Source organism: Anser anser (genome assembly GCF_964211835.1).
Source record: "Anser anser genome assembly, chromosome: 1".
Taxonomy (NCBI): Eukaryota; Metazoa; Chordata; class Aves; order Anseriformes; family Anatidae; genus Anser; species Anser anser.
Window position 1 is genome coordinate 12,413,283 of NC_139720.1, and position 8,563 is coordinate 12,421,845.

Genomic DNA, 8,563 nt, shown 5'->3' on the forward strand with positions numbered 1-8,563 from the left:
ACTAGGCCTTCCATCATTTTTATATAATGTTTGCTATTTGTTTGTTATCCTAGCACTTTATTTAGCTGTTTGTTATGTTATCTTTAGATAGACAGCATACCTACAGAGTAGAAAATGGTAAAGAATCCTCCAAACAAGAAGATTGTGGTGTTCTGCTTCACCTGGCATAAGATGTAGCTCCCTGGAATTATTTTCCCATATCCAAAATACCACCTATTCCCAGGAGAAATATATGTACTGATAGATATGGAATACACCAGTAGCTCCCTACACACAGGTATTTTGGAGAGGAAAGGACCATGCTTTAGCCGGGAATCAAGATGATTTTTAGAGGTATCATGGGATTGCTTAATGCATTCATGGGCCAATGCCTTTATTTTTAGTATTATCTGACACCAGAGGCCTAGTGATAGAAAAAAATCCTCCGGCTGACTCACCCATGTTCTTCCATGTGGTGCCTGGATTTTTCTGAGAATCTGTAACCAGGAATTGCAATGGTCCAGGAAGCTGCCAAGCTTGTACAGGTGAAAGTGGCATATTTAAATGTCAAACACTGAGTGAACAACTGATTTCCATAATACAGTCCTTTCTCTTGCATTTTTAGTTGAGCAGAGTAGCCTTTTTCTCATTTTTTGGTCCCAGGTGTGAGAAGCAGCTGGTTGGCTGATCTTGCATGGATGACCAGCTGCACTGAGCACATATTCATGGAGGAGAAAATTGCAATGCAAAGGTGCACTACTTAACAGACCATACTGTGTCTATTTTAGTATCATAACCTTACAACAACTATACAGCCTCTACTTCTCACATGAATGAATACATCAAATGTAGTGGTTCCAGAGAGTCCTCTACATGTCCTAGGGCAGAGATGTTGCAAATATCAGAGAAGACCCTTCAGGTATCTCAACATTACACATCATACACAGACTTAATTACATACCTGTTTTATATATAGGTATGTACATATGTTTTGTGTCTGGTTTATGGAAATTGAGTTCTGTGTATAACTGATAAAAATCTGATATTTATGAATAGAAATTGTTTGTCATATAACAGGAAGCTGCACCAGAACGCACTGAGATAATAACTTCTTACTGTGACAAGACTTAGGTTTATCCTAAGCAAGTGAATTGTATTCAAGTATTCAAGATTTAATAAGAAACCAAAAGCAAAAATGTTTGTGCCAATGTGGCCAATAAATGTTTTAAGTACATTATCTCAATACCACTAGAAAAAAAAGAATCTATATAAATTTGTGCTTCTGAGTAGAAATTTTACTTACAGGTTAACCATCCATTTTTAAACTTATGCTAATATAAATTTCTTGCTCTTTTAGGAAAAGATGAAATTACAGCAAACACCAGATTCTTTTCTTGGTCACAAATGCTGATATTAAGGTTGACCGATTCACATTGCACAAATATAATGTTTTACACTATGGACAAATGACCAAAACATGATGTAAAATGTTTCATGTCACAGACAAGATTGACTAGTCTAGGATCAGGTTTAACAGTCATACAAACTGTCAGCCTATGCAGTTTTGTGTACTTACTTTATTAGGTATTTTGCAAAATAAAGGGACCTTCTCAATGATTAAATGCCTCAGTCACACAACAACTGCATAGATTAGATAAGGAGGCCGGAGAATATGCTTCCATTATTTCTCTCCATAATCTGAGGTTTCAGGCTTACTTGCAGTATGTGTCCATTGCATTCAGACATCATTCTTGAATCATCTGAAACAAAAACAGCCTAAAATGTTGTATTTTTGTTTGTTTGTTTGTTGTCTTGTTTCACAGGATTACAAGAGTTTTAACAAAGGTCTAATTTTAGAGCAAGAGAGAAAATTTGAATGGTAAAGATCAGAGTTGAGGTTAATGGAGTAAGGGTTGTTTTTTTATAGGTGGGCAAAGAAGAAATTTGGGAAAAATTAGGCTGGAAGTTGTAAAGAAGTAGTGTGCAATGATAGATTGTGGGCTTACTCTTTACTGAGAAAAAAAAAAAAAAACGCACCACATACACAAAAAAAAAATGGTACAGATAGATGATTCTCAATGAGACAAAATGCATCCAGTGAGACTAAAAAAAAAAAAAAAAAGAAGCATGGAAGCATGGTGATGACAAGGTTGAGCAAGTGGTAAATTCATGAGCTTATCCATGACTGAAACTCAAGTCTGGGAGGTGGTGCTAAGGAATCAAAGGGAATGCCATGGAATCTGCACCAGCTACTTGATATGAAAACAAGAGGTTTTGAGTAGAGAAAGAGATCAGTCAGCATTAATTTTCCTTTATTTTCCTCAGCCTATGGAAACTTAAAAATTTTATATTTATCTGATCTGTATTAGAGTTCTTTTAGGGCCCTGAACTTTGGCCATGTTCATAATGTAGTCAAGTAGAAGAATTTTTTGATTCATAACTCTTTTCCTTTCTTTGGGTATTCACATACCTTAATTTAGATTTATACATCTATATATGTATTTAAGAAGACTGAAGCCAGTAAGATAATTTGGTAAACTGCCTGCAGGTTTCTTTGCTTATATTAAACGTGGATAAACTGAAAGCTAAAGCCATAATTAGCACACAACTGAGGTTGAGGCACCATTGTTGAACCCTAAGCTCAGGAGTTAATCTCTTCAAGGGTTTAGAGAAATTATATGAATAGTTCTTACCCTAGAAGACAGTACCTTTCATACGTGGATGGATGGGATTTATTCATTGTAGGCAGCCTTCTTCCCGAATCATGAACATAGAGGCAAGTTTGATTTGTCTTCTGATCTCACAGAAAATGTCCCTGTGTGAAACATGGAGGAAGTTATGTTAACAAAGTTTGTCCTACCTTCATGTGTCATCTGGTCACAGAAAAAGAAAAACTGACTTGAAATGGTCTCTCTCCTGGGACTCTATTTCACAGACCGTATTTGGAGGTGGCAGTAGAGGTGAATTGGCATCTTTTACAGAGTTTCCATAGTTCTTACTACTTTCCTCTAGTATTTTTTCATCTTTTATCTTTTTCTACATCCCTTGATTATAGACGGAGGATATAATTTGAACAATTTTATTTCCAGTGGGCAATTATTATACCAGTATAATTGGTCCTGTGCTTTTTTCCGAGGCAGAGACAGAAAGGAGCACTTTACTTAATATTTCTTCATGAGCTCCACAGTTTGTATCCTAAAAATAGGCCTGAGGGGAAGAGCTTGGTCTTGCCAAAACGCACTACTCTGAGACTGCTTCTGTCCCTACTCTCCAATGCTGCGCTGTGACTGACCTCCACAAAGTCTCGTCACAAATTCATGCAAGCTCTAACTACTTTTAATTTTATAAGTAGGAAAAAGAAAGAGATTTAATGAAGCAAGTCACTAAAGGCAAAATTTTAAAATGCACAGCGGTTTATCCTGCAACGAATGCCAGTGCCTGACAAATAAAATTACAGCAGCAATAAAAGAGAAGTGTCCCAGTCTACGAAGCTAATGATATCTCTGATAATTAAGATACAAAACTAGTGTAAGTGCTGTGGTTTCTAATGTATAGAAGAGCTGGTGGAGCGCTTTTGTCTATTCTATTTTCTTTCTGAGTGAACAGATAATAGGTTCATGGTTTAAGTTGAAAATAAACTGTATTACAACATTAAGTCCTTAATTATTTGACCATGTGAAGTACAATTAAATATCTCTAAAAAGTGGTTGTTAGTTTAGTTAGCATTCCCGGGTTTTAAATGAAAAACTGAATGATATTTTAAATGTAATTTACTTAAAGACTCAAAACAAATCTTGCCGTGAGCACTTACCAAAGTTAATCTCCACTTGTGCTTTTTATAATTCGGGAAAAACAGCTGGTTACAATCTCTCTTTTAAACCTGGATTTCTTCTAGAGGTAGTGAATAGATATCTTGTTGAATAGGTATTATCTTGAACTACAGTAATTTTTATTCAAAAGCATGCTTGCTGTCATATGATTAAAAAAAAAAAAAAGTGTAAAAACCTTCCTAAAGCTTTGAGATCACAGAAGATATGTCAGTAATCTTATATTTAGATTCTATTTTCTGCAGATAGTTGTGCAGACTTTTCAATCGGAACTTTGAATGATCAACAGTCACTTTTGGTTAATTAACTCTCACATTTAAACAGTGAGGCCATCATTTTTCATCCAGTTTTTATTTATTCTGCGTTGTCCATCTGGAGTCATAAAAGAAAGTAACAAAATGTTCTGAAATGTGTTCATGGGTATGTTTTTGTGAATTTGTATATTTTTGGCATAATAACCCATCTAGTTGTTACCTGATTGTGGAAGAGGTATTCATCAGCATCTATCTGTAATCTGATTTTTTGCTGATTCCATTTTCTAGAGGGTTATATTTCAAACTGTGTATGCAGCAAAGCTGTCTGGCAGCAAAGTCTGTGGAGCCAAGTAGGGATGTACTACCAGATAACTTGAACCTTTACTTTCTGCAATTTTTAGAACTCTTCTTGTCCTACTCTCCTATCATTTACACCCCACAAGCCAGTATGAAAGTTATTAGTGATTTCATGAGTTAGTAAAAATGAAACTTGTCTGATGATTGCTTTCTTTAAATACTTATGAATGTTCTAATATGAAATGGTATAGAGAAATACATGTGCTTACAAGAACTTCAGAGTTTGAGGGGTGTACTGAAGGTATATAAATAAATACTTTATTTTTGAAGAGCATTGAACTGAATAACTACTGAAAGCTGAGGGCTTTTTTTTTTTTTTATGTATAATGCGGACCAGTTTCCTATTTGATGGTTGAATTTGTTTGAATTCAGAAGCAAGAGGATATGATAATATTTTTTTCATTTAGACTGAATTACCCTATCTGTAATATAACTCCACTAAAGATAACAGAAATATGCCAAGAATGAATTTGACCCTACTACATCCAAAATTTAGCATTTAAATAGCTTCTGAGTTTGCATACAGAGACCTTAGTCAATTTAGTCCCATGGCAAATCTATATAGGATGAAAGAAAAAATATAAAGAATTTGAACTTGAAATCAGAATGCACAGGCAAAATAATTTAATGCAATGTTTATTAAAATCTCTCTTTCAGGCTGAAGAAATTGGTTAAAATTTTACCCCTCCCTCCTTCATAAATAAGGTCCAAATAAGTTTGTCCTATCACTGAATCTTGAGTGGACAAGCATGAATAATGGAAAGCTTTCCCGAATTTGTCAAAGAAAACCCACAGCAGAAAGAGCAGAACATATTCTCAGTGTAAATGGCTCTAACAGTCACAAACAGGCACTCTAATGTGGTACCCACAGTTGTAGTCAACATCTACTGCAATCTGTTCCTCACAACCACCTCTCTTTATTTTCGATTATTTTACGGCTTGAGACACCATCAGGCAAGTTGCTTTCCTTCTCTGCAGGAGCTGCCGCAGTCTGTTTTGCCAGTGCTGTGAAGTGTAGTGTGGCTCAGAATCACTGTGAAATTGAGAGAGTGCTGGGCAAAGGGAAGAAAAATAAAAGCAGATAGTCAGGAGGGCAGAAGGGAAAATGGAAAAAAATCACATGCACGTCAGATAGTATTTTGGTTGTTCGCTGGTAAAAATCAAAAAACCTTGTGGCTGTGCTTGTCTAGATGTCCTAAGGATCAGAGCTCACTAGGAAAGGGCAGAGCTTCTAGACCACAACTGACTCACTGGCCTTTGCCAAAAGATTAGTGGATTGCTCCAGGAATCTTAAGTCCTTCTTATGAAGCCTCAAAACATTCAAAAAAAAAAAAAGAGAGAGAGAGAGAGAGAGAGAGAGAGAATGGGAGATAAAGGGAGAGGGACTGGAATTTATTTTATTCATTCTTTAGCCTCATTTCTGATATCATTCTTTCAGTGCACGGATTTCTAATGTTTATTCTGGTTTGTTAGTGAAGAGCCTAACAGTCCTTGGATTTCATGGTCTGTTCTTAATGCTGACACTTGCCCAGAGGTTTGTTGCCTTCTCATGCCCTTTCTATCAAAATTCCATCTTGCCTATTAGTGTAACACTTTACGAGTTTGCTACAACTGAGATTGCAATTGAGATAAATCTATAGGCCCCAGTTATGACAATAAGATACAGACACAGTGGATACTGAGAAGCTTTCCCATACAGCTCAGTGGCCATCCATCACTTTCATATCAGTTACTCTCACACAATTCTACTTTGGGGATTTTTGTTGCCAGATATTACCTGTTATGTCTATTTGTAAAGGACACAGAATGATACCCCATGGATCACCGGTGATTGGTTTTAGTGCTCAGTCTAAGAAATGCTGAGAAAAGCTTTGTTCATTTAAGACCTGTGGGTGTAAGATTTGCCATTGTCTTAAATGAGCAGAGGAGCAGGCTGTGGGGTTATGATGCTGTGTACCTCAGAGATGGGTTTAGTACCTGAAAATGTCCTATGCAGGGAAGCTGAGTGAGGACACTTTTCATGTACTCTGTTACCCATATGCTGCAATGAAGCCCTCTTTAAAGATACTCCCACAAGAGTGGTTCTTGGAAAGGATTTGGACACCCTTGTATCAGACACTTCTAAGGTCATTTGAACTTGACATCTGCTTTCTTTGGTTTATATGGTCAAGAACAGTATTTCTGCAGATGTAAGAGGACAGATAAGAAAGATGTCATTTAAACTGCCTTTACACTTAGAAGAGTCTTTGCTGACTTAGTGTGTGAAAAAAAATATATATTTTTTTTCCCCAATGGGATATATATATATACCCATGTGTTTACTTTTATTTGCCTTCTGGTGAATTTCGTCTTTTACTATTGGATAGGTTGACATAACTGCTACAGAAAGAGGTAAATAATGTCATTATTTGTAGGAATCCCAGAAGAGACCACTTCTGCAGGTGGTCACATTTTTGCTTTTACATTTCCACGTGTATGCCCTGAAATATTCCTGGAGCTGTATTCTTTTCTGTTATAAACTTTACCTGTAAAGTGCAAAGAGAGGTGAAAAGACCTGTTTAAGATGTGTTTACTGTATGTTCATTGTTTTTAATTGTGGTTGTCAGCATTAGGTTTAATGGCTCAAAGTCTGCAGGCTTAGCAGAGCTTTTTCTTTGTAGCATTGTTTTTGTGGGAGGCAAGGATCACAGAACCCCACTTCCTGTGCATGCCTATATCTTTGTGTTCCCTCAAAAACCTTTGAACATTTTTGGTATATTTGAAGTCAATGTGACGGAAGTAGAGGACACTAATTAATTAAATAATTAGATTTCCACAGATTTATAAATGTTTCAGTTGGACATCAAGGTCAATCAGTCACAAGACACTTTGTAGGAAGTCGTGTTTTATTAGTCTCCGTGATATCAAAACTTACGGCTGACTTTCATAAATCATTCAATTACTTTGGTGTTAGAGAATACGTAAGCAGACAAAATAGACTTAGGTGTTTATGCAATACATGACTTGAACAGTCCAGATTTTCAAAAATCTTTAAAATAAATTCCAATGGTAGTTTAGCACCCAGTAAAATGTTCATATCTAACAGGTATTTATGACTGAAAACCTTGGGTGGTAAGTGGCTAAATGTTTTTGGAAGTTTGTGTGTCTTTTTTGTATCTTTACAAGCATGTGTATGATTTTGAACTGCCATAAGAACGCTATTGTGCTTCTGTAAATGTGAGCATCTAATATGCCTTTTCAGTCTTAGTGACATGCTCATTTTAAGAATACATGGAAGGTTGAGTACCAAACTCCTCTCTGATTCCCTGAATATACATTTGGACCCATAAAAATAAATTATTAAATAAATAATGCTTCAGGTTTATCCATCAAGTATCTGGAAATATTTTTCTTTCCTAAAGTGCATTAAAAGTGCTTCACAAATACGGTGCAGTGATCAACTAAACCTATCAATCCGAGATAGTCGTCTGGCTTTCCTGATGTTCAGCAGAAAGAGATAGGTGCTTCCAGAGGGTAATTCATCTATCCTAAGATAAGTTTTAAAGGTAAGTGGAATACATTGCCCTATGGAGGTTCCTGTCTCTTTTCGTAAGGCAGTCTGGATGATTAGCTTAGACTTGACATCTAGCATTTCTGTGGCTAAAATTAGATGAAATGAATCGCTCATCTATTCTGCAAATTGACATATCAATTTCTCTTGGACTCCATGTGAAGTAAAGTGTTTCTCCATGTAAAACAGGGAAGATCTAGCCCTTAATATTCTTTTAAATTGTCTGTTGCGGTTTTGTGTTTTTTCTTCCCTTTTTTTTTTTTTCTTTTCCAAAGTGAATTTCATCAATACAGTTTTGTCCTCCTATTTTAAACCTAAAAAAAATGAGGGTCACTATTCAAGATGAGTATTTAAGTATAGGTTCTGAGTTCTTATCCTTTCAGTGCCTAAAGCAACTTCATATCTTCCTTAATCTGATTTGAAGCCCAAAGATTGATCTTGATCTTGCAAGCATTTTCCCTGCAGATTTCCCACTGCTTACACTGGAACTTTCATTAATTGAGAACTATTTGCCTTGACCAGTCTAATGTCATATTCATCGCAACTCAGCGTCTCTGAAGTATTTATCTTTATTGTTGATAGATAAGTGGTAGCAA

The 8,563-nt window shown here is 36.0% G+C and overlaps 1 protein-coding gene across 15 annotated transcripts in view; it reads left to right on the top strand.

Annotated features, from left to right (window-relative positions):
- MAGI2 (membrane associated guanylate kinase, WW and PDZ domain containing 2) overlaps positions 1–8,563 on the top strand; it is a 773,420-nt gene that overhangs the window by 314,267 nt on the left and 450,590 nt on the right. The gene's annotated exons all lie outside the window — the stretch shown is intronic.